We start from the raw sequence: 27,310 nt of genomic DNA on the forward strand, positions 1-27,310 counted from the left end.
AATAATTTCAATCTAAGCCCAGTCTTAAAATATTATACAATCTATTGGCACATTGCTTCAGTTGATCTTGTCACTCTGCTTTTTGTAAAAACCTCTGGAAAATGCCTGGCTTTTGCTCATAGCAATCTGAAATACTATTATTCATTTTTAACAAGTGTCAGATTTCACACTGTTTTGTGAGAAGATATTTCCTAGAAAGAACACTTATCACAAATTTTGCTTTCATCCCTTTATCATATGCTGTTTTAATATGCCCTGTAGTAAATATCCTCTGTGATAGAATGTTTTAGAGAGTAAGTGATGGGAAATATGACTTTATTTCTTCAAGATAGAGTTCTTTTTTTCCATTTCAAGTCAGTTATTCATAGAGAAGGCATATCTTACTCTGAAATTTACCGTGAAAAACACTTGTCAGCTGTTTATTTTGCTAAATTATTTTACTTCATATTTCTTTCTTCTCCCCTTCCAAACATTGAATAGTAGATTCCTTGCAGAAATCAAATTTCTTTAAAATATTTCCAATACACAAAGCGTTGAATCCCTGTCCAAATCTTAAATTTACCATTATTTTTCATTTTTTTTTCTTATACTTAGTTTTTCATATTACTTTTTCTGAAGTGCTTCAAAACTAAAAGTGATGGCACATAGGATAGAAATATTAAAGATGAATTATAAAAATGATGGAAAAGCATTATGAAATTAATACCGAATCTATGACCTGGACCTGTTACCTGCAGAGAAACAAAAATTGCATATATTCAAATTATCCAAAAATTTTATTTTATTATTTGATATTTATTAATTTAATCAAATTTTGATTCCAAGATTCTTTTTTCTAGAGCATATTGGTGTAGTATCATGAAACTCAAAGGAGATTAATATTAATCAATAAAATATAATTAGGAAGATAAATTTAGTATTATGTATCTATGTATATGTATATAAATACATATGTATGTAAATTTGTATGCCTAACCATTTAAAAATTGCTTACTCATAGAACTCCAGAGATTCTACTAAAAAGCTATTAGAAATAATCCACAACTTTAGCAAAGTTGCAGGATACAAAATAAAGCCACATAAATCCTCAACATTTTTATACATTACCAACAAAATCCAACAGCAAGAGATACAAAGAGAAATTCCATTTAAAATAACTGTTGATAGTATAAAATATTTGGAATCTATCTTTCACAGGAAAGTCAGAAACTATATGAGCAAAACTACAGAACACTTTCCACACAAATAAAGTCAGATCTAAACAATTGGAAAAATATCAAGTGATCTTAGATAGTTCGAGCAAATATAATAAAGATGACAATACTACCTAAACTAATCTATTTATTTATTTAACAGACTCGCAAGAAACTATTTTAATGACCTAGGAAAAAAAACAAAAACAAAAACAACAAAATTCATATGGAAGAACAAAAGATCAAGAATTTCAAGGGAACTAATGAAAAAAAAAAATAAAGGTGGCTTACCTGTACCTGATCTAAAAATATAATATAAAGCAGCAGTCACCAAGCCCTTTTGTTTTATTGGCTAAGAACTAGACTATTATAGAAAGAAATATTATAGAAAGAAAGAAACTAAATCAGTGGAATAGGTTAGGTTCACAGGACAAAATAGTCAATAACTGTAGCAATCTAGTGTTTGTAAACCCAAAGATCCCAACTTTTGGGATAAGAATTCACTATTTGACAAAAACTGCTGGGAAAACTGGAAATTAGTATGGCAGAAACTAGGCATGGATCCACACTTAACACTATTCACCAAAATAAGATCAAAATGGGTTAATGATTTAAGTATAAAGAACAAGATTATAAATAAATTAGAAGGACATAGGAACGTTTACCTTTCAGACTTGTGGAGGAGGAAGGAATTTGTGACCGAAGAAGAACTAGAGATCATTACTGATCACAAAATGAAAATTTTGATTGTATCAAATTAAAAAGCTTTTGTACAAACAAAACTAATGCAGACAAGATTAGAAGGGAAACAATAGATTGGGAAAACATTTTCACAGTTAAAGGTTCTGATAAAGACCTCATTTCCAAAATATATAGAGAATTGATTCTAATTTATGAGAATTCAAGCCATTCTCCAACTGATAAATAGTTAAAGGATATGAATGGACAATTTTCAGATGATGAAATTGAAACTATTTCTACTCATATGAAAGGATGTTCCAAATCACTATTGATCAGAGAAATGCAAATTAAGCTACTCTGAGATACCACTATACATCTTTCAGATTGGCTAAGATGACAGGAAAAGATAATGATGAATGTTGGATGGGATGTGGGAAAAGTGGGACACTGATGCATTGTTGGTGGAGTTGTGAACAGGATCTATTGAAATTCTTACAAGGTGCTAAGTAAGTGGAATTGAGGAGACAGAGGTTAAATCTAGTTTAGCATTGATTTAATCCTACAACAAATAATGCTTTCCTAGTGATATATTCATTAGTGTATACTCAGTGTGGGACATATAAGGAGGAGTTGTCAGGGCCAGAAAGAACATCAGCACTAGAAGCTTTCTGAGGTGGAGATAGATTCATTCCATCTTCCACCTTTGTGCTGGCTGCAGGCTGAAGCTGGCAGAGGCAAAGGATTAGCGGCAGAAGCTTTCTGAACCAAGGGGAGAAACAGGAAAGCTAACCAGGCCTCAGGAAAAGAGGCAAGACTTTGAAGGAAACAATAAAGGATTTGGACTTTAACTCCTGGCTGCATTTGGGGGGGGGGGAGAGAAGGAGGGCGGTTACTGAACTGAAACTAAGGCTGCCTCCAGAAGCCCTCCCCAAGAAACCTACTCCCAGAGAACAATACATTTTAGAGAAGAATATTATATTTCTGATCAAACCATTCCAGAGAGCAATTTGGAACTATGCTCAAAAAATTATCAAACTGCATACCCTTTGATTTAGTAGTTTTTCTACTGGGCTTATATCCCAAAGAGATATTGAAGAAGGGAAAGGGACCCATATGTGCAATAATGTTTGTGGCAGCCCTTTTCATAGTGACTAGAAACTGGAAATTGAATGAATGCCCATCAATTGGAGAATGGCTGGGGAAACTTATGGCATATAAATGTTATGGAATATTTTTGTTTTGTAAGGAATGACCAGCAGGATGAATTCAGAGAGGCCTGGAAAGACTTACATGAACTGATGCCAACTGAAATAAGCAGAATCAGGAGATCACTTCAACAACAATAATATCTGAGGATCAATTCTGATGGAAATGGATATCTTTGGCAATGAGAAGATCCAATTCAGTTCCAACTGATCAGTGATGAATAGATCATCTACACTCAGAGAAAGAATTCTGGGAAATGAATGTGGTCTGCTTGCATTTTTGTTTTTCTTCCCAGGTTATTTTTACTTTTCTAAATCTGATTTTTCTTGTGCAACAAGATAATTATATAAATATGTACACATATATTGTATTTAAGATATACTTTAACATGTTTGACATGTATGAGACTGCCTGCCATATAGGGGAGAGGGGAGAGGGAAGAAAGGGAAAAGTTGGAATAGAAGTGATTGCAGGAGATATTGTTGAAAAATTACCCATACCTATGTTCTGTCAATAAAAAGCTATGATTAAAAAAAATCTACTCATATATTACCCATAATGCTTTACTCTTCTGTGAAAAATTGAATATCTCCTATATATATTTTGTTTTCCATCTATGTGATCCTACCTGATAGAGTGGGAGAATATTTAAAGTAAAATTTAATCATCATTTTTTTACTGTTTTCTATTTACCATTTAATACTTCTTTGAATTATGTTTTAATGAATACCAAGGAAAGTAGGCGAGAATAATACCTGGCATTTTTTTTAAATGACAGCATTTATTAAACTTCAAAAAGCATCTATTCTTGTTTTATATAATAACTTATTTTTACTCTGCTGGCCATTGATTTATCAATTTCTCTACTTCTATTTCATGTCAGGAAAATAGTGACTTCTCTACTTCTAATGTACCTCAATAGATGTTTTTCAAGATACTGCAGCCTGCTTTTTGACCTAATCAAAACTTTGCAACAGATCTCGTCATTAAATTGAGAGAGATTCCTTTTCTCAGTTAAGATCAGAGACAGCTCTGCTTCATCCTTTATCATAGATCACAGAACACTTGAAGGAGTATCTCAAGAATACTTGAGTGTTTTATTTTCATTTGTACGGTATTCTCATTAGGAAAGCTACTAGAACCTCATCCTGAAACTATAACATTTTATTTTGTGCTATATTTTCACTCCATAAAGTGTTCTTTTGATAAATTTATTTTTTTTAAATTATTTTACCCCAAATATTTTTCCAAAAGGAGTGGTGATAATTATAACCTCCATTGCAAGTGAAAGTAATAGGATGAAATTCGGTCTTCATTGACACCATATATAAATGTTATAATCATAACCCGATCATAAATCTATTGACATAACGGGGTTGGTCCTCATATGAACCTTTTATCTTTCACAGGAATAGTACCTGGAATCTTTCTACCTTAATAGTTAATTCCAAGAAAGCTGATGCCCCAGCTTACTTCCATAGTGCTTTGAGTCCTGGGAGGGGTTCTCATGATAAAAGTAGCTTGAATATAAATTATTGAGCTTAAGTAAAATGTCTTGCAATTGTTTTGTGGAGTTTAATCAAATGTTTTTTCTTGGTAAGAAATCCTGAACTAAAGAATTTTTTTGCGTGATTTGTATAGTCATAAATTGAAAAATATGACAAATATATTAGGGACCTCCACAGAATTAAAATTATTGTAAGTGTATAGGATTTGTAGCTGAAAAGGACCCTAGAGTTCATGTAATCCAACTTCTTCATTTTATGTCTAATATATTTATCAACTACAGCTAAGTTGGGAAGGGCTTAAGGATGTACCTCACTTCAGCCCCTGTTATATAGAGACAAGGAAACTAAGGCTGTGACCAGTTAAGGTATAATAACAGAACCTCATCATAAGTGGTGTGCTTCTTCTGGGTTCATTCTCCTAACTAGCAAGGGCATCAGCATAGGATGATTGGGCTCCCAAATAGGTAAATGCTATAGTGCATAGAATTCTAGGAGCAACCTGCTAAACAATTTGCTAAACAACCTGCTAAACAATTTCTCATGATTTGCCAATTTGTCACAATTTAACCATCAGCTTGTAGATTTATTTCGTTAGCAAAAACATTTATTCAAAAGGATAGGAAAGCAACAAGAAAACTGTTCGGTTCTGCACACATATATTGTATCTAGGATATACTGTAACCTATTCAACATGTAAAGGACTGCTTGCCATCTGGGGGAGGGGGTGGAGGGAGGGAGGGGAAAAATCAGAACAGAAGTGAATGCAAGGGATAATACTGTAAAAAATTACCCTGGCATGGGTTCTATCAATAAAAAGTTACTTTAAAAAAAAGGATAGGAAAGCAGTAGGTTATAAAATGAATTTCCTATCATAAATCTGAATCATCCTCTTCCATAAACTTATAGATGTAAAATTGTCGTAAGTTACATATGTAAGGAAAATCTATGGCCAAGACAACACATGAACTTGAAATAGGAAGGCTAGAGTATCTTTTTCTTTCTGAAAATAATCTCAATGAATTTCTCTGCAGAATATATTGGTGGCAATGAAGGAATTGCCCCATTGCTCTGTAGGCCAATTAATCTTCCTTTAATGGGTGGTTCAATTGTACTTGCTCAATTAAAGGAACAGTCTTATGGCTACATCAGTCAAATCATTGGGCTGAGAGAAGTAAATCATTCTTGTGTTGGTCTTCCATACTTATGTAGACTGCATTGGACAGATCCCTTAGATATTTTGTTGTTGACAGGAAATGGCATCTGTGCTGGATAAGTTAATTTCATTGAGTTCCTTCATTCACTTTTAATGGACAGCTATAGTCTTTCAATATTTTATCACCAGCTTGTTAGGATGACATGCTCTCTTCAGCTGTTTTTTTGCCTTGATATCCCCATATGTAGTGTTAATTTGCTTTCTAAGCTAGGTCCCTAGACTAGAAGCATCCCCTCTTCTGACTCCATCAAGGTTTCAGCTCTATTTTGTTACCCATAGACAGAAAGTAGAAGTTTAGTTCTACTATTTGACATTTTTTTTTGAGAACCATGAAATTACCTCAAGAAGAGCCTCTACTTTTCTTTAATGGAGGTCAGAGTTGATTCATCCATTTATTTTTTTAGACTATTGATGGTATTTTATGCAAATAAATGAATGGCTACAAATATGAGTACAGTATGTGCTCTAAAGTAAAGCTAATTATCTCCATGACTACTTTTGTGCAGTCAAGCTATTCAAACCTCAGATTCATTCTAAATATAAGCCTTTTCTTCAGTATCTCTTTTCTTTTCAATGCCAGCTTTCACTCTTTCCGTGCTACTACTTTTCTTTGTCTTCATGGGTCAGAAAAAGTAAGAGGCTTAAAGTAGAAGGGATTGAGATCAGGAGGTTGAGATCAAGCCGGGTTGAGTAACTACAATACATTTATAGCCAGGGCAGTGAAAATAATCCAAGCATGACCGATATCCTTGGGAAAATCTGGACTGCTGATTTATCTTAGGCACAGAAAAGTACCAGTTATCACCTTTCAGTCAAAAGTCAGCAAATAGCTCAAAAAGACATTTGTATATCTCCCCAGGGAACAGGAAAGGGAGAAAAAAGAGAGTCATTGGCTCATAGACTGGCATGCTCAATCAGTAGTAAAGGTTTTACTCAGTACATTTGTTTCTCATTGGTTTATCTTCTCCCTAAGGCCTAGAACTTTCCAGTGAATCTATCAATCCAAGGTAGACATTTGGTATGAAACAAGTTGCTAAACATTTTGGGAGTGAAATGATTCAATCACTGTATAGAGTTAAATGATAACCTGCAATTTGTGTTTGCCTAAATCAGATTCACCTCTGCATTTTTGAACAATATAATTAACTTGTTTAGCATCAAATATTTCAGTGTCAGTTCAGTTAAGGTATAGAGATTAGATCCAGTGGTAAAAAAAAAAAAGTTTTGAGACAGAATAGCCATTCATGGAAAAATGTATAAAATGTATTACTTTTTCCTCAGTGACTACCTGATGACCTTGTGAATTTAAATCAATATATCTAGATATCCTATCAGCTGTGCTACTATGTCCCCCTTGAACATCAGTGGGTGGTGGCAAGATCTGCAATAGGAACTGAGAGAAATACTAAGATGGGGAAAAGCATAAATAAGGACATCAACCCTTGAAACCAAGATGGACCAAGGTAAAACTCCATAAATGCTCCATGAAGAGAGAAAAAGACTTCCAAAAAGTTATGTTTCCCTTTGGCTACATATTCCCTCTAGTTTTGACTTCATTCTCCTCAGGGATTTTGTGTTAATAAAGAAAAAAAGTATATCCTTGATTTAGAGGGATATTTCTGTAATAAATATCTTTGATACATATGTTTAATGAATGCCCTTTCTTAAAAAGAAAGAAAAGAAAAGTGAGAAATAAAGATAAGGAAAGGGAAGGGAGGGAGAGAGGAGAAGGCAGCAGAAGAAAGAGAAGAGAAAAGAAGGGGAGAGAAGAAGAGATGGAGGAAAAGAAAAGAAAGGTTAAGGAATAATCTTAAAAAGATGGGGTTTTAACCCCCCAGATTGGCAAGTCTGTTGACACTTAAGGGTCTTAGAATTTCCTGGGTAATTAGGAAGTAAGGCAACTTGTCCAGAGTCATACTGTCATGTCTCAGGGGTGAAAAAATTGAATCCATGTCTTCCCAGCTCATTAAATGTTTCTATCCACAATGTTACATTATTTTTTTTCATTTTTTTAATGCTACATTTTCTACTTCATCTTTCTTCATCTTCTTCCATATATTTGTCACACTAAATAAAGTCATTAAAAAGAAAAAACAAATGTTGGCAAATATCAGATTGTACCATAATGTTGTTAGTTCTTCAAATATCACTCAAAAGGATGTTTAAGGATACTGTGGGTTCGGATAGAATAGATTTTATCAGCAGCATCACTATCTGTGAAAATGGTGTTTCATGTAACTTACTGCTTTTGGCAGAGTTTCGAAGTATTTTTGTCACATCTAATTCCACTGTGGGTGCTGACCTCATTTTGGCCAATAGTACTTTGCTCTAAGTTGAAATAAGAGGAAAGAAAGTCTGCGAGAAAGGCCAAGTACATGTAGAATCTCATAGCAGGTGCTTTGCATTTATTTTTCCTGTCAAACTTGTAGTTCTGAACTGCTTGAAGAGGCAGAAAACTGAAAAAGAAAGATCTGAAAGACTCAAAAAAATCTCTGTGAGAAAATGCCATTGCTAAGAAAGATGACCTTTATGAATTTTGCTTTTCCTTCATGTTATTGCAACTGCTTAAGGAGTTAAATTTTGAGAAGAGTAAGAATGTACTTATCTGTAGTCTGGTGAAAGGCCATTTTTGCTAAGTAACTTTAATGTTAAAGTTAATTAGGAAATAAATTAAAGAGGAATCCATTTTTGTTGTTGAAAGTGAATTGCTAAGTGCCAAAGGATATTCCTAAGAGAAAAAAAAAAAAACTACTTTTTACTACAAGAATTTCAGTTTCTCAAGACCAATCACATTATTTCTTTATATCCCATTTTATATTTCTAGATCTGTAAGGAAATCAGTTTTTTAGAAATCATTTCAAAGGAAAGGGCTATCTGAAAAGCAATACAGCCTTCTGTGTTTTTATCTGGTAGCCTCTGTGATAGTGTCATAAACTCAAAAGCATCCAAACTTAAAACTGTAGCTGACAACAAAAGAGTAACAAACAAAAAATCACTCCTCATGTTTTGCCCTTCCCCTACTCCCTTAAGAAGGAAATGGTAAATAGGAAACTGCAAATGGGATCATGAAGAATGGAACAGGACTAAAAGGCTTGTAGAGAGCTCTGGAGAAGTATACTTGAAACAAGATGTTAACTCAGTGGAATTGATTAAATAATGGTTCTCTAGTTCACATATATACTTAATACTTAGTATGGTGATGTAATGGTTTTCTAGTTCACATATATTCAGTATGCTGTAATGATGTAATTATAATAGGGTATTTAAACTGGGGACAAAGTCAGAGGACAAAGTCAGACTCACAGGGAGACTGGTTGAGACTGGAAGATTGTCAGACTGCTGGATGAGACTGGGTCAGATTATGACAGACACAGATGGTGTAAGAGACAATAAAGACTTTGGACTAGATTCTTGTCCATTCTTGTGGTGTCTATCCTGTTGTGACCAAGACCCTTCTGGAGGACCTCCAGAAAGCTAGCCAGAACATTACAAGGACTGAACAAAAACAATCTCCTCCCAGCCCCATACCCTCCAAAAAAAGGGGGGGGGGGCAAAGCTAGGTGGTGTAGTGGATAGAATACCAACTCTGAAGTCAGAAGGACCTGAGTTCAAATCTAGTCTCAGACATTTAACATTTCTTGGTTGCACGACCCTGGGCAAGTCACTTAGCTCCAATTGCCTCAGTGGATAGAGTATCAGCCCGGAAGTCAGAAGGACCTGAGTTCAAATATGACCTCAGACCTTAATACTTCCTAGCTGTGTGTTCCTAGGCAAGTCACTTAGCCCCATGTTGGGTGCCAAAATGTAATGTCCAGACTAGCTCTCTGGAGGACTTAGGGATCAACTCAAGTTCTTGATCTTAATGGGGAAGGAGGCAGGAGAGCTACTATGTGACTGATCAAAGAAGGCATCCAGAGTCTAGAGTCTGGCATCTTCTCTTGTGTCTGTGTCTGAGAGCCCTGTCTGAGAGAATATTCCCAGTTGTCCCAGCCCTTAAATACTTCAATATGATTACATCACTATACCACACTGAGTGGAATGGTACATCACTATACTAAGGACTAAATTATATGCTTAACTATAAGTACCTTGCTGACCTAGATTCCAAGCAGAAAGAGATCTGTGTATGCATTCAATGAGATCGTTTTTTTTTAAACCTGCCTCTTGAACAAGCCATCGTAAAGGAACAACTGGGAACACTCTTTCAGCCACAGACACAAAAGAAGATTCCATTCTCCAGACTCTGGACATCATTTTTTACCAGCCACATGGTAGCAAGCCATTTAGTTTCCTTTGGCTGCATCTTCATCATCAAAAAAATAAATAAATAAAAATAAAAAGTAGGAATTATGCTAGATAGGCTCTTAAGTCCTCTTCAGTGCTAGCTATAAAATTATATAATTTTCTAATTGTAGACTTCTACCATGTGAAAGTACATGGCATATCCATTGCATGAAGGGGATGGAGGAAATAAGTTTCATTTTAAAAATATCTTTTCTATTTTACCCTGTTAAATTATCTTCTTAATGATTCTCAGAAGTTCTTTTATTTTTTAATGTTTTTTCTAAATACATGCAAAACTAATTTTCAGCATTTACCTTTGCAAAACCTTGTGTTCCAAAATTTTCTCTCTCCTTTCCCCCAATTCTTTCACAATAAGCAATCCAACAATAAATAAATAAATAAAAACAGAAATAACCAAGCAAATAACAACAAAAAAGATGAACATATTATGTTGTGATCCACATTCAATTCCCATAGTTCTGACTCTGCATACAGATGACTCTCCATCATAAATCTATTGGAATTCTCTTGAGTCACCTCAGGTTTGAAAAGAACGAAGTCCACCACAGATGATTCTCACATAATCTTGCAGTCACTGTGTACAATATTCTCCTGGTTCTACTCACTTCACGTAGCATCAGTTCATGTAAGTAATTCTAGGCTTTTCTGAAATTAGCCTGCTTGCCATTTCTCATATTCCATTACATTCATATCATAACTTATTCAGCCATTTGCAACTGATGGGCATCAAATCAATTTTCAATTCCTTGCCATTATTAAAAAGGCTGCTACAAATATTTTTGTACATGTACTCTTTAAATTATTAAAGAAACAAGTGAAAGTACAATGATTATTTGGATAACATGTATTTGAATAAGTCAATGAATCTCTCCACCGTTGAAGATTATAACCCATCCATCCCATCTCATTCTATGTGACTCTTTTCTATATTTTTACATAACTTATCTATTAAAGTTCTTTCCAGCATGGTGGGTGCTTTCTTCTTTTTTTTTTTTTTTTTAAACATTTTGTAGATAGAAGTACAGCTCTAACAGCTTAACTGCTATTCTTAATTCTCACTACATCATGTATCATGAATCTACAGATTCATTCATTTATTCATTTAATTATTTATTTAGATTTTTGGCAGTGAGGTAAAAGAGGAGATTCTTTGTCTCAATTGCTTATCTAGCCTTAATTCCTTATTGTGTGTAGCCTCAGTCAAATTGAGACATGTTGAAGACTTTAGCTTAAGAAGTCCAAGGTCTCCCATTTCAGCCAAGGTCATATCCAGTCATCTTGATCTATATTTTGCTACTGGATCCAGATGGCTATGGGCAGGGGGAGGGGGGGAGTGAGACAGGTGACATTGCAGAGCCCTCCTTCACTTAAACCAATTTACTTCCATGTGAGGGCATCACTTTCCAGATGTCATTGGCCTCTTTAAGAATGAAGGAGGGAGCCAAGATGGTGGAGAAGACATATGCAGCATTCTAAGCTCCTCTCATACGCACTTCTAATTATCAAATTCAGCCTCAAAAATAATGCTTGACTGGTAAAATCCATGAATATTGGAAGTACAACAACTTACCAGCAGAAGACAATTTGAAAGATTGCCAGAAAAGGTTTGTCCTGATCAGCGGGGATAGGCCAATGCAGGCAGGGAGATAGAACCAGAGGCTAGCATAGTGGTGGCCCACGGAGGGAGTTGTCTCCATGGCTGGAAAATTTACAGGGAGAACTCTACCACAGGTTGGCTGCTCTGCTTTGGTTGCAAAGCAGTAGATCAGCAGAGAAGTTAAAGCCAGTAGAGTATACTCCAAAAAAAAAAAAAAAAAAAGCCAGAATCTAACAGGATCTGGCTACACCCACATAGTACTGGAACTCAGTGACTCAGCACAGACCACAGGGCAGCTGTGCAGTTGCATTCTGCAGCGCAGGGCTTTTGCCCTGGGCAGTCACACTTCTGTACTGGAGCGGGGCTCAGCACAAGGAAGCCACAAATCTGCATGGGGAAGGGGGAGCTCTGCCCAGGGCAGCCATAAATCTGTACAGCAAAGTGGGGGAGAAGGAGGCACAGTTCTTCTTGGGGCAATAGAACTTCCTCAGCACCACTATGCTTCCCAGGGCAGAGACACTTCTGGTGCGGGACTCTTCCCAGGGCAACTGCTAATCCCCATAGCGGGAGTTCTGCCTGGGGTGATGACACTTCACTGCTCAGCCTCTAGTCCCAGAGCACTTGTTAATCTGCACAGCAGAGCTCTTCTCAGGGTACTTCCACAGCTTGTGCTACCCAGGGCAGAGACACTTCCAGTGTGGGGCTTTCCCCAAGGCACTTCCACAACTCTGCAGATCTTAGCAGCCTGTTTGTAGGACAACTACTGTCCATATATCTACCCCTGCTCTGCAGAGGAAGCTGGTAACCCCCTTGCCCTGAAGGCAGAACCTAAGGGTTTTTTTTTCAAAAATGAGTAAGAAGGCCAAACATATGCTAACCATCAATAGCTTCTTCATAGAAAGACAGCAGGTTTTCAAACCTGAAGAGACTAATAGTAGTCTCCAGACAAAATGCAAAAGGGGATGTAATCTGGCCCCCATCACACAAGGCTTTCCTAGAAGAAATTATAAAAGGTCTTTAAAAAGAGCTAGAAGAAAAATGGGGAATCGAAAGAGTTTGGCAAGAGAGTATAGAAAAGGTAATATCATTCACTTAAAGAAAAATTTTGTAAAGTAGAAAAAGAAAACAACTTCCTGAAATGTAAATTGGAAAAGGTAAAGAACTCCCAGGAAAGTAGGATTTGTGAATTGGAAAAAGAAAATAACATTAAAAAATAGTGAAATGGAAAAAAATTCCATAGAGCAAAACAACTCACTTAAAAACTAAATTGGACATATTCAAAAAGAAGTAAAAAAAGCTAATGAAGAAAATAAATCATTAAAAATAATAACTGAACAAATAGAAATGAATGATTCATTGAGACATCAAGAATTAGTCTAACAAAACCCAAAAAAATAAAAAAAAATAAAAAAAAATAGAAAAAAAAATGTTAAATATCTACTTGGAAAGACAACAGACCTGGAAAATAAATCTAGGAGAGATAATCGGAGGATTATTAGACTTCCTGAAAATTATGATAAAAAAAGATCCTACATATTATTTTATAGGAAATCATCAAAGAGAACTGCCAGATATAAAAGAATCAGAACGTAAAATAGGCATTGAAATAATTCATCAAACATATTCTGAAAAAGACCCTAAAATAAAAATTCCGAAGAATATTGTGGCTAAATTTCAGAACTATCAGACTAAGGAAAAAATATTCCAAGCAGCCAGAAAAAAAACAAAAACAAAAACAAACAAACAAACAAAAACAATTCAAATACCGAGGAGCCACAATAAGAATCACTCAGGTTCTAGCTGCTACCAGGTTAAAGGATCAAAGGACCTGGAATCTGATATTCTGAAAGGGAAAAGAACTGGGAATGCAACCAAGAAAAAACTACCCAGCTAAGCTGAGCATTTTCTTTCAGGGAAGAAGATGGGCATTTAATGAAACAGGTGAATTAAATTCATTTCTAATGAAAAAAACAGAGCTAAACAAAAAATTTGACCTCCAAGTATAAGACTCAAGAGACATAAAAAGAACTCTTGAGAACTCTATTTTTGTTTTGGATATACATAAAGAATGTATGATTTGATTTTACTGATATTAATAAAAAAGGGAAGTAGAAATGGAAAGGGGATAGTATCAGAAAAAGGGAAAAGGGGAGATAAAAAGGGGGAAATTACATTCCATGAAAAGGCAAATCTGAGGTAATACAGGGAGGGGGAGGAATATTGTGTGAATCTTACTCTCATCAGATTTGGCTCAAAAAGATAATAATTGACTATTTGCTTTACAGAGAAACTTCTCTCACTTCATTAAAAAGTGGGAGGGGAAAAGGGAAAAGGAAAAGAATAATAAGGGAAAGGTATAAGAAAAGGGAAGGGGCTCAAAAGGGGTGGGAGGGAGTATAAAGAGGGAGAGTTGTGCGACACAAGTGCTGCCCATAAGCATAATACTGGGGAGTGGGGTAAGAGGGGAAAGAAAAAGAAAAGCTTAAACTAGGGATAATAAGATGGCTGGAAATACAGAATTAGTAATTTTAACCATAAATGTGAATGTGATGAACTCTCCCATAAAATAGAGGCAGATAGCAGACTGGATCAAAAGCCAGAACTGTACAATATGTTGTTTACAGGAAACATTTTTAAAGCAGGGAAATACATACAGAGTAAAGGTAAAAGGCTGGAGCAGAATCTATTATGCTTCAGGTAAAGTCAAAAAAGCAGGGGTAGCCATCCTTATCTCAGACCAAGCAAAAGCAAAATTTGATCTAATTAAAAGAGATAAGGAAGAAAATTCTATCTTGTTAAAGAGTAGCATGGACAATGAAGATATTGATTAATACTAAGCTTATATGCATCAAGTGATATAGCATCTAACTTCCTAAAGGAGAAGTTAAGAGAATTGCAAGAAGAAATAGACAGCAAAACTATAATAGTAGGAGATCTCAACCTTGTACTCTCAGAATTAGATAAATCAAACCACAAAACAAATAAGAAGGAAAGTAAAGAGGTAAATAGAATATTAGAAAAGTTAGGTATGATAGATCTTTGGAGAAAACTGAATGAAGACAGAAAGGAGTACACTTTCTCAGCAGTTCATGGAACCTATATAAAAATTAGCCATATGTTAGGACATAAAGACCTCAAAATAAAAAGCAGAAAGGCAGAAATATAAATACATTCTTTTCAGATCATGATGCAATATGAACTACATTCAACAAAAAGCTAGGGGTAAATAGATCAAAAAGTAATTGGGAACTAAATAATCTCATCCTAAAGACTGATTGGGTGAAACAGCAAATCATAGACACAATTAATAATTTCACCCAAGAGAATGACAACATTGAGACAACATACCAAAATTTGTGGGATAGAGTCAAAGCTGTAATAAGGGGAAATTTCATATCTTTAGAGGTTTGCTTGAATAAACTATAGAAAGATAAAATCAATGAATTGGGCTTGCAACTTAAAAAGCTAGAAAAAGAGCAAATTAAAAACCCCCAATCAAATACTAAACTTGAAATTCTAAATTTAAAAGGAGATATTGATAAAATTGAAAGAAATAAAACTATTGAATTAATAAATAAAAGTAAGTGTTGGTTTTTGTTATGGGCCAGAACTCTGAACTTGAAACAATTTCAAGTCAGTGGAATTGATAGAGACAATAGTTATTGAATTTAGCATGGTTGAGTGTAAAGGGCTAAAACTCTTGAGTTGATGCACTGAGGTTGGACAACCAAGCAGTTAAGGCTAATTACTGATTGGACAATACTCCATTAGCATATGCTTGGAAAATGGCCCTTCCCACTATTCTATGCTGGTTCAATCTTTTGGTGTGTACAGAGAATTGTGGGAAGGATTAGAGGATGGAGTAAGACAAGCCAGAGTCACTTTGGCAGTAGATGAGGAAGAAAGAGGTCGTGGAAATCCTGCATACATCCAATTCACTTCTACCCCTGAAGACCAAGAATAAAGACCAAAGACTTTTGCCTATCCTGATTCCAGCTGATGCTAAGGTATCCAGGGTGCTAACTCAGTCTTCACAGTTGAGTATGATTTCTTTAATCCTACAAGGAAATGTTATGGATCATAACTTGAAGCAAGGTACTAAGTGGAATTGAGGAGACAATAGTTAAATCTAGTTTAGTATTGATTTAATCCTACAACAAATAATGGTTTCCTAGTGATATAATGATTGGTTTGTACTCACTGGTAGCATATAAGCTAGACATTGAGAGAAAAGCAGACAGAAGGCTGTAGGCTAAAGGTTGGAACACAAACCCTTGGACTCAGACAGATTTATCCCATCTCACACCACCTTAGTGCCAGTTTCTCCTCCTTTGCTTTTCCACTGAAACCAAGACTCCAGAAGGTCCCGAAAACAAGTGAAGGAGATAAGACTTTGAAGGCGACAATAAAAGATTTTGACTTTAACACCTGGTTATATTTGTGGTGATTACTGAACTGAAACGAAGGATGCTCTAGAGACCACAAGAAAACCTCAACAGAGAACATTACATTTTAGAGAGAATACTACATTTTGGCATCTGAATGTGGGATGGACATGATCCTGCTTTCATTCTAAAAGTCTCTGATCCTGATTTCAGTGAAAAGTCTCCTCAACCCAGAAATTACGGTGAGTACAAAAATAGACAAGGAAAGTTTGTTAAAGTGCTAAAATAGTACATCAGCTAAAATGGGACAGATGTTTAGAAAACAGCCTTCTTTTCCAATTCAAGAAAAATATGTAGAGAGTGTTGTCAGACTTATGAAAAGCCAAGATTTGATTGTAACTTGGGAGCAGATCATTGAATTTTTAGAAACAGTCCAGTACACATCTCCGTGGTTCTCTAAGGGAAAAAAATAGAATCCAGGTGAGTGGAAATTAGAAGGAGAGCAATTATGTGAATACTAATGATTATGGACCTGACTTAATTTTCAGAGACACACTTTATACATATAATTTAATATAACTGGCTTTAAGAAAGTACTTAAGTATTAGAATAAGAAAAAAAAAAAAAGAAAAGAAAGAGCAAGAGAGGGAGGATCCAGACAAACTAGGTGAAAAGGATGAAGAATCAGATAAGAATGAAGTACAATTCTGAGTGTAGTGCTTCACAGCAGAAGCCATTAGGGAATTCCCTATCCCATGACCTACTTCCCTCAATTAACCCTTCATGGGTGGAAGGAGAAGGAGGAGGGGGAGAGGCAATAACACCATCAGCACCACCTCTGAAGCAGCCTATGACAAGATGATAGAATGCACTGGTTAAGGTTAAAAAAGGAGAAGATACACTCCTTTTGATCTGGAAAAAATTAAGGATTTGAAAAAAGGTTGCACTCTTTATGGGGTTACATCATCTTATGTTAAGCTGTTACTAGAGAATTTGGCTTATGAAATCTTAAATCCTAGTGATTGGAAATCCATAGCAGGGCATGTTTAGAACCTGGACAAAAGTTGTTGTGGCTTTCTGAATATAGTGAATTATGCAGGATACAAGCCCAACACAATAAGCAAACTGAAGTTAATATACAGATCACCTTTGACCAATTACCAGGTGAAGGTCAGTACACAGACAATTCAGCACAAATTAATTACCTCATAGCAGCATATGAGCACATGGCTACTGCTACAATCAAAGCTTAGTGCTCTTCCCAGGAAAAGATGCAGGGGAAGCCTTCACAAAAATAGAGCAAGGTCCCAATGCATCTTTTGCTGATTTTGTGGGATGTTTGCAAACAGCTGTCACAAGAACCATTGGAGAAAATGCAACTACAAGGATTATGATAAGACAATTGGCTAAGGAAAATGCCAATGAAATTTGCAAAATAATTATATGGGGACTACACAAAGATACTCCTTTAGAGGAGATCATAAGACTCTGTGCTGCAGTGTGCACAAGTGCTTATTATACCCAGACTATAAAGAACATTGGAAGACAGGGTCCCTCTTGGCAGGGACTTCTAGAGAGACTTGCCAATGCTTTCAATGTGGAAAAATTGGACATCTGAAAGCTCAATGTAGGTAAAGATATGTAGTTAAAGAGATCACCATGACAAGACAGGATAAGAGCAGATACAAAACCCTATGTCCAAAATGCAAACGAGGTTTCCACTGGATCCCAGAATATAGATAGACCCAGGGAAATGGGAGGCAGGGCCCAGCTCTAAGATATCAAATAAAAAACAGGTAGAGCATGATGGCAGCAGAGGTTACACCTTTAGAAGTTCAGGCCTCTGATGTGATCAAGCAGCAAAAAAGCAATCAGATGAGAAGAAGAGATTACATAATCAATCAGCAGAAAAGCAGTCAGATAGCAGAAAGGGTTTACAATTGGGAGAATATAGGCTTTTTTAACCCGACAGAAGGGCACTTGACCAGTGCAAGTAGCTTCAATATAATCTCCAGGTAAGGAAGAGAAATCTAGAAAGTGGAAAATGGAAGGTACTAGATAGGTTAACTGCTTGGGAGAAAGAGTTTGCTTGTATTTCTACAGATGGAGAAGGAAACAGATGGGAGGCAACGAGCACCTGAACAGAGACAGAAAAAGAGAAAAACCTCGAAACAAAGGAGAAGATCTAAGAACAAAATCTGCAGGAATCATTGGATTCCCTAACACAAGATGAGACTGGTGCAGGACTTCAAAACTTGCAGGAATTATTGGATACCTGACAAGTGAAGTAATGGACAATAGATTCTTTTTGAACTATTTCTAGGACTTATGGACATTTATAATTCCTCATGTTGATTCATGTTATTTGTTTCATCACTACTAGCCTGTGTTATATTGCTATGTGCTTTATGTAATTATGTGTAATACCTCCCATATTGATGGATTTATGTATATCTGTTTTAAGAGTGAGACCCTTCAGAAACCCACTAATCTGATTTGATTTCCTATTTCCTTTGGTGTTTTCATCTCCCTTTCTGAGACGTCAGGAAGGGTATGATCACCCTTTTTTGAGCAGTCAGGGAAGGCGTGATCACCTCCTTTTTGGGGGTTCTCACCTCCTTGAGAAATCAGGGAGGTAATGAATACCTATGTTCTAAAACAGAAGAAAGCAGGAGATGTTATGGGCCAGAACTCTGAACTTGAAACAAAGGATTCTTACAAGGTACTAAGTGGAATTTATAGAGACAATAGTTATTGAATTTAGCATGGTTATTTTATTGACCTAGAAAAAATGACAAAAAAATTCGTATGAAAGAAGAAAAGGTCAAGACTTTTAAGGGAACTAATAAAAAAAATTCAAATGAAGCATTGACCCACACTTAACACCGTACACCAAGATGAGGTAAAAATGAGTTCATGATCTAGGCATAAAGAATGAGATTACAAATAAATTAGAACAACATTGGATAGTTAACCTCTCAGACCTGTGGAGGAGGAAGGAATTTGTGACCAAAGAAGAACTAGAGATCATTATGGATCACAAAATAGAAAATTTTGATTATATCAAATTGAACAGTTTTTGTACAGACAAAACTAATGCAGACAAGATTAGAAGGGAAGCAATAAACTGGGAAAACATTTTTACAGTCAAAGGTTCTAATGAAGGCCTCATTTCCAAAATATATAAAGAACTGACTCTAATTTATAAGAAATCAAGCCATTGATAAATTGTCCAATTGATAAATGGTCAAAGGATATGAACAGACAATTCTCAGACGAAGAAATTGAAACTATTTCTAGCCATATGAAAAGATGCTCCAAGTCATTATTAATCAGAGAAATGCAAATTAAGACAACTCTGAGATACTGCTACACATCTGTCAGATTGGCTAGGATGACAGGGAAAGATAATCCGGAATGTTGGAGGGAAGGTGGGAAAACTGGGACACTGGTACATTGTTGGTGGAATTGTGAATATATTCAGCCATTCTGGAGAGCAATTTGGAACTATGCTCAAAAAGTTATCAAACTGTGCATACCCTTTGATCCAGCAGTGTTACTACTGGGCTTATATCTCAAAGAGATTTTAAAGAAGGGGAAGGCACTTGTATGTGCAAGAATATTTGTGGCAGCCCTCTTTATAGTGGCCAGAAACTGGAAATTAAGTGGATGCCCATCAATTGGAGAATGGCTGAATAAATTGTGGCATATGAATGTAATGGAATATTATTGTTCTTTAAGAAATGACCAGCAGAATGATTTCAGAAAGGCTTGGAGAGATTTACATGAACTGATGCTGAGTGAAATGAGCAGGACCAGGAAATCATTATATACTTCAACAACAATACTATATGATGATCAATTTTGATGGACGTGGCTCTCTTCAGCAAGGAGATGAACCAAATCAATTCCAATAGAATAGTAATGAATTGAACCAGCTACACCCAGCGAAAGAACTCTGAGAAATGAGTATGAACCACTACATAGAATTCCCAATCCCTTTATTTTTCTCTGATTGCATTTTGATTTCCTTCATAAGTTAATTTTACATTTTTTCCAAAGCCGATTCTTTTTGTGCAGCAAAATAACTGTATGGACATGTATACATATATTGTATTTAACATATACTTTAACATTTAACATGCATTGGTCTACCTGTCATCTGGGGGAGGGGGTGGGGAGAAAAAGGAGGAAAAATTGGAACAAAAGGTTTTGCAATTGTAAACACTGAAATATTACATATATATATATTATAAATAAAAAGCTATTAAAAAAAAAGAATGAAGGGTAAACAACAAGAAAAATCAAATTCAAAGGGAAAAAAATAAGAAAAAAACAAGCAAACCAACAACAATAACAAATGTTGAAAATACTATGCTGTGATTCACATTCAGTCTCCATAGTCCTCTTTCTAGATGCAAGTGGATCTTCCCTTCACAAGTGTATTGGAATCAACTTGGATCATCTTATTATTGGAAAGAACCAAGGACATCACAGTTAATCATTACATAATCTTGTTATTGCTGTGCACAGTGTTCTCTTGGGCCTATTCACTTCACTTAGCATCAGTTTATATAAGCCTTTCCATGTTAAATTGGGATTTGTAATATTGATTTTAGATATATTTTGATAATTCTATTTTATATACTATTTTCTTTTATAACAATGGAATTTTATATTGCACATTTAAAATCATTCTGAGGTGGATTTTAAATCCAAAAGCTAGATTGCCAAAGGAGGCAATCTAGGACAGAAAATGGTTAAGAACCCCTGCTCTAAAATGTACTGGTGTGACATGGTCCCAGAGAATGATTATCAGCAGTAGAGTCAGACCAACTCAGTTCAAATCCTGTGTCTGATATTCCCTACCTACATATTTTTGGACAAGTAGTTTAACCTTCCTTTTAACATATAAAATGGAGAGAGGAGTTGCCATAGATGATTTCTCATTTCTTGCCAGCTTTAGATATGGTGATTCTTTACAAAAGCCATCATAGAGATTTTATTGAGTCACATTTTATAACAGTTTTTCAAGAGTAATACATGGAAAAGGCCATTAGTTTGTTATAAATAATAGAAATATAATAGTTCTATATTATGAAGATTCTCTTTAAATAAGGTCAGGAAGTACTATGTATTTTGAATACCAAATAATGTCACCAAAAATGAAATTGTATTCTGGCAGGAAATGACTAATTACTGATGAGAGGATCATTTCTCTTCCCCATAAAGTTGCCCCCATAAAATAAGGTTTATTGACTTGAGAGTTAGAGCAAAGACAAAAATCAATATCAAATTAGAAGAACAAAAATAAAGCTATTGAAGTAAGTTCAAACTAACATATTTAAACAAATTTTGGATACTTAAAAAAGTTATATATGGATGAAAGAATGGATATTAACATAACTATCTTCATTTCCTTTGAAAATTTCATTGTTAAAAGTTAATTTCTACAAGAGGTGGTTAATACAGTACCAGTTTTGGAGTCAGGAAGATTCCTTTTCCAGAGTTCAAATCAAGCCTCTAGTACTTACTAGCTGTTTCCCTGAACAAGTCACTTAATTCCATTTGACTCAGTTTCTTCATCTATAAAATGAGCTGGAGAAGAAAATGGCAAGCCATTCAATTATCTTAACTAAGAAAACCCCAAATGACATTATGGAAAGTTGGACATGACTGAAATGTCTAAACTTATAATCATTCTTAGCAAGTCAAAGTTTGGCCTAGGTCATCTCTGAGAAAATTCATTTAAAAGGCAATCAGCAAAAACGACTGGGCATACAGCCTGGGAATTTTGAAGCTAAAAAGATATCTGAAATAACAGAAAGAAAACTAAAGGAGAGCAAAGCTTTATTGAAAAACAGTGAAGAAGCCTCAGTTGAACAGTAGTAGTATTGGAGGCAGGGACCCATCATCCTCTGTAATTTTGGGATATAGCAATAGCTGTGGTGATTGATTACGGGTGATTGATAATAGTTACAGCAGAGTAGGTCTACAAGGAACTCAGGGCAGCACTCTCTTGAATAGCTATGGAAGGATAAGTTAGGAGATATGAAGCAATACATCAGGGCAATCCCTTCTTCCAATGACTTTGGAGCATTATTCCCCTTCCCTTTAGCTATTTGTTTCTTTTTTTTCTTCTGGCACAAAAATCTTTAGAAGATTTGTTTGCTAATTGTTTTCTGAGGGAAAATGAACAATTTTATCATGTGAGATTTGCTATTAATTGTGTTTGTCTATGTGATTGAATTAAATATTTTATCATTTGATTTCCAGGAATTTCTCTGATGTATGAGTAGAGATTGGGTCTGGGTGGGGTGGGTCTGGAAACAAGAATATATTTCATTTTCTCTTTGTGGACTTCAAGTCAAAAGAATTCTCAAAGTAGAACAGAAACACTTTTTACACTTCCGTTTGTATATAAGGAGGAGGTCATTTGGGTTGTTAGAGGTTTTGCTTTATTTTGCTTTGTTTTAATCTAAAAATAAGGTAAAGGATCCCTTCCCCCACCCTTACTCCCATTATATTGATTTCTGTAAAAGGTCAACTGGGATGGTATTGTTAAGATCAAGCTAAATCTACACATACTAGCACTATAAGCAACCATTGATTAAAATTTTTATTTTTTCCCTCAGAGTCTAGGCGGTATATTAGCAGGAAGCTTTTCAGAGTTTTGTGGTTTGTTTTTGTATTAGGGCCAACTCTACTAGCCATCCAAGCAACTTGAATTAAGGACAATACAGTGTAGTGTTATATTTGTGAATGGCCACCATGGGTATCTAATTATTAGAGAGCTAGTGCTCAGTGGCAAGATTTAACCCACACTGAAGTTTATTTGTTTTATAAATGCATATTAACTGTGATAATGATGATATCAAAGGGACTTTGAACCATACTATGGAATCTTGGAAAATACTGAACAAGGTAAATAAAAAAGAATATGACAATGTAATTGTAGTGTGTGATCTGCCTTAACTTTGTGAGACATTCCCAGATACCCAAGGTGATAATTGACTATCATGGTATGTGAATAAGGCTCACTGAATCTGCTGTTAAACCAGGCAGATGAATGAATATATTGTTCTCATAATGAGAACAAAGTGAGTTGAGGATGTTATAAAATGCCCACTAAGGGAAAAGATTCCCTCCTCAGCATCCAAGTGACCCAAGACCAAGAGCATTTTCCTTAGCAGTCAGAGTCCTCATAGCAATAGTGGAAGGGGTTAGACAGGCTTTCAACCTACTTATTTATTAAGGACTCAAGATGCAAAAGTCATGATCATTCTCAGGAGGACATTCTCATTACCTAGAAAGTGAATCTTTTCAGCCTTGCTTAGAATAGATATCCTAAATAAAGATAAAGTAGAACCATACTAATTTTGAAAAATAAAGAACCTTAGGGTCTTTTATTTTTAATCTCACATATTCTTTGAAAACAGCAATTTAAATTCATGATTCTATAGTAACAACAGATGGCACTGAGAAAACATCTATGTCAAGTTTCCAACATGTTCCAACAGAAAGGAGAAAGAACTTCTAACTTTGTACTATGATTGAAAAGATGTGGAGCAAATAATCATAACTAGATTGATACAGGTAACCATGGATTGGTATAAAATACAAATCTAAATAAGGCTGAACCAATTTGCCCCATTTACTTGAAACTGACAAGACTGATCAGCAGAATTAGGGTGAAGTTAATGACCTCAGAAACGTTTTTCCAAGCAGTCTCCTGAGGTATAGCTTACAAAGACTAAGAAAGATATGAGTTCAATTAAACAGATTACAATAATAATGACAATAATAAAATTTTAATATAGTACTTGAAGTTTGTAAAACACTTTACATACATTATCCCATTTGATATTCACAATAACCCTTAAAGGGAAGGGCTATTATTATTTTAGAGATAAGATTTTTCTTATTCTTTGTCCTTCATTCTCATAGCAAAACAAAGACTTCTTGAGGGTGGTGTCTTGACTTCCTCATGGGTTGTATTTAAGTGAGACAGAGCTGTGCAAAGTTAACAGGGTAAAACTAAACAGTACCAGCACCTCAAACTGATAGCATACAACAACTGTATTTCTACTTCTTTGATTATATTTGCTTTCTGGGTCTGAAAAGAGAGAAATAATTGGCTAAAGAGAAATGGGTGGAGCTTTCTTCATTTCTCTTTGAGCAATAGAAATACATCAGAAGACTAGCAGGATGGAAAAGAAGCTCAGAGGATCTGTAAGAATCACTCCAAATCCTGGAAAACTTTTCTCTTGTGGATTTTTAGGCCACCTTTTTCCATGTTTCTTTCTCATCATCTGTATGCTGAAAATAAACAGCCAAGAGCTCTGCCAGGATTGTTTGGTGAGGTATATTTTGCATGGTTTTAATTGAACCCAATTAGGAGCTGACTAGTTGGGTCAAAACTTCTTAGAACTCTGCATGAAATTTAGTGTTTTTTTTTTCCCTTTCATGTTTGCATGTTAAACATGCAAGGGGATTCCCAAGAAGAGGGATATCCCCTAGTCTAAGAATCATTAGTAACAACCAGAAATTTCCCTTATTAATCTTTTTTAGATATGTTCAATTCCCAAATAATTCCCCCCCCCATTTACTGTTCTGTTTCTTTGTCTTTGCTTTATTTATGTTATATATGATTACACTCTATTTTTTGCCTCAAAATCAATATAGATTGATTATCCATTACTTTAGCAAGAATTATTTTTCCTCCTTGATCTTCTTTCTGATTAATTTTAAAATCAGAAGTTGGTGGTTTAGGGGTACCCACAAGGACATTTTGGGAAATGAATTATTTTGATTGCATTGGTTATACTCCTTGAATTAGCTTCCAACTGTCCTCTTTTGTTTTAGTATGCCTTGTCTAGGAGTTTATCATAATTACAGTTCTTAAGGATTATGCAAAAAAAAAAAAAAAAAACACCAACAATGCTCTTTGAAAACATATATTTGTTAGTTTTTATTTTAAAATATTAGCAGTTTTTTTTTCTCTTAAAGCATTCTTATAACTTTCTTAATGTTATAGCTTGCATTAAGCTATAACATGGAATTATTTTGGCATAGAGAGAACAAGGTTAATTATAGTGGGTTGACACAATAATTGATTTCCTTTACTTGAAATAAAGCATTATTCTAAAAATTTAGTGAAATGACAAATAATGTATAAAATAATTAAAAATCATTATAGCTACAAAGACATCCTTTCTCTCAATAGTTACTGGAAAGGTGTATGATTTGTTCCACTAGTGGTAAGGTTACTTAGCAGCAGGATTAGTCATGTTTATTCCCTAGACACAAATAACTCCTTTGTTCATTTGGATGCAATTAAAGATTGGAATGCAGTAGCTCATACCACATTTATTAAGAAGCTGCAGGAGAGTTTTGATTTCTGAGCCAATCTTAATTCCTTAAACTATTTAATTTTGATAACTGAAAACTGGGTAATTTAGATTCTTAAATTTTCTCCTCAAAGATGAACCCCCCAAAAAAATTGGACAAGAAATTTTATTTGTATGTATTTATGTTCATCTTCAAAAGCTATGCATATAAACTTGGTAGAACATAGTGAAGTGCCCAGGTGAAAGAAAATACAGGATAACCAAAATAATGAAAATTTAAGAGCGTTTATTGCTACCGAACCCCACCAGAACAGGGTAGTCAGTATCAAGCGATTTCAGAGACACATATTTATAGAAAGAAACATAAAAGTTCCCTAATACATTTCTAATACTAAAGAAATTTCATCCTAGACAGGAGACAAAGATTATCACACTAAAGGTGCCATTCCCAGTCAGGCAATAAGACAATGAATGTTTATCAATAAATGTTATCAAGGGTTTTTTAGGGAAGCAAAATTTGGGGGTGTAAAAAATACTATCTGCATTAGGGGCGGAAGAGCTAGTAACAAACTTCTAAATACAGAGTTTCAAGATTATGTTTCTCATAATCCAAAGGGGTGCCCTTCCATTTCAATAGTTATGTGCAATTCATACATGGTACTACATTTAAAGAATCCCTTTTATTTGCTTATTACAATATGAAACATTGGTTATTTGGCTTCATCAGTTTCTTTTTCAGTTACTTACAAATTTGTTTTTGTGGGATACAGCTGTGAACTTTAATAGTTTGTAAATAACCTTTGCTTACCCACCTCCCTGTTGCTTTTACTCTCCAAACAGTATGTAATAGTGTGCACTGAGTCTGGGGTCAGAAGAACTAGGTTCAATTTCTAAAACAGCTGGTTACTTATAGGGGTATAGGTCTTGAGGACCAGTTTTTGATACTGTTATAACTATCTCCCTGTTTATAATGCTAATAACATATTGTAATTCTTTAAAATTATGAGGTTAAAAGTTAGAAACCTCTTTTATTTATGTTTTAAAGAATAGGATTTTAATACATACAATTATGATAGTGAAGAATAGTAACTTACATTACTATCTTGTGTCATTCTACTGGGAAATCTGATTTAATTTGTATTTAATTATTTATTTTTTTATAATTATTTTTAAATTATTTATAATTAATTTGACTTAACCCGAGATTAGAACTTGTATAGAAATAGATGCAATCTACTTTAGAGTCACATTGAAGATGTTCCTATTTTTAAAAGAGATTCTGAAAGCACTAGTCTGTGTTTATAGCCATGTAAACATGGTTATAGATAATGTTTAATATAATCTGTTTTTTGAATACAATTTGGGATTATTCTATTTATAGATCCCATCTAGTGTTGTTTGTTATTAAGTACCTTAAAGTAAAATCAGGTAATGGATACATTCTTACTCATTATATTTGTTCAAATAAGTCCTTGGAAAATGTTGATTCTTCCTGTTATCAAGACATATGATGTGGAAAGTGATGTCTCTTTAACCAAGATTTGAATGCTCTAAGTCACATACTCCAAGATAGCCCACCTCCTTTTTGATTAATAAGTCAGAAGTGATTAGACATCCTTAGGGACTACCTTCTCTTGAAAAGGCCTTTAAACTGTGATCCCACTGTCATTAGAGGCTTTGGTCTAAGAGAGATAGACAAAGGACCATCCTTCATTAATAACTTGCTGGTCTTATTAATAAAATAATGAAATTCCCCAGACACTATGTCCCTGGAACCTTTTAAAACATCATAGATGTTTTATAGATGCATATATAGATGTATATATGCATATATGCTTATACATATTTATATATTTTGTGTATGTGTAAATA

The 27,310-nt window shown here is 34.8% G+C and overlaps 1 long non-coding RNA gene across 1 annotated transcript in view; it reads left to right on the forward strand.

Moving 5' to 3' along the window:
- The first annotated feature begins 24,310 nt into the window (after window positions 1–24,310).
- Window positions 24,311–27,310, forward strand: part of LOC127553562 (uncharacterized) — a 78,954-nt gene continuing 75,954 nt past the window's right edge. Inside the window, exon 1 of the long non-coding RNA XR_007951774.1 lies at window positions 24,311–24,446. This is a non-coding gene — a long non-coding RNA (uncharacterized LOC127553562). The remainder of the gene's footprint in view (window positions 24,447–27,310) is intronic.

Source organism: Antechinus flavipes, chromosome 3 (genome assembly GCF_016432865.1).
Source record: "Antechinus flavipes isolate AdamAnt ecotype Samford, QLD, Australia chromosome 3, AdamAnt_v2, whole genome shotgun sequence".
Taxonomy (NCBI): Eukaryota; Metazoa; Chordata; class Mammalia; order Dasyuromorphia; family Dasyuridae; genus Antechinus; species Antechinus flavipes.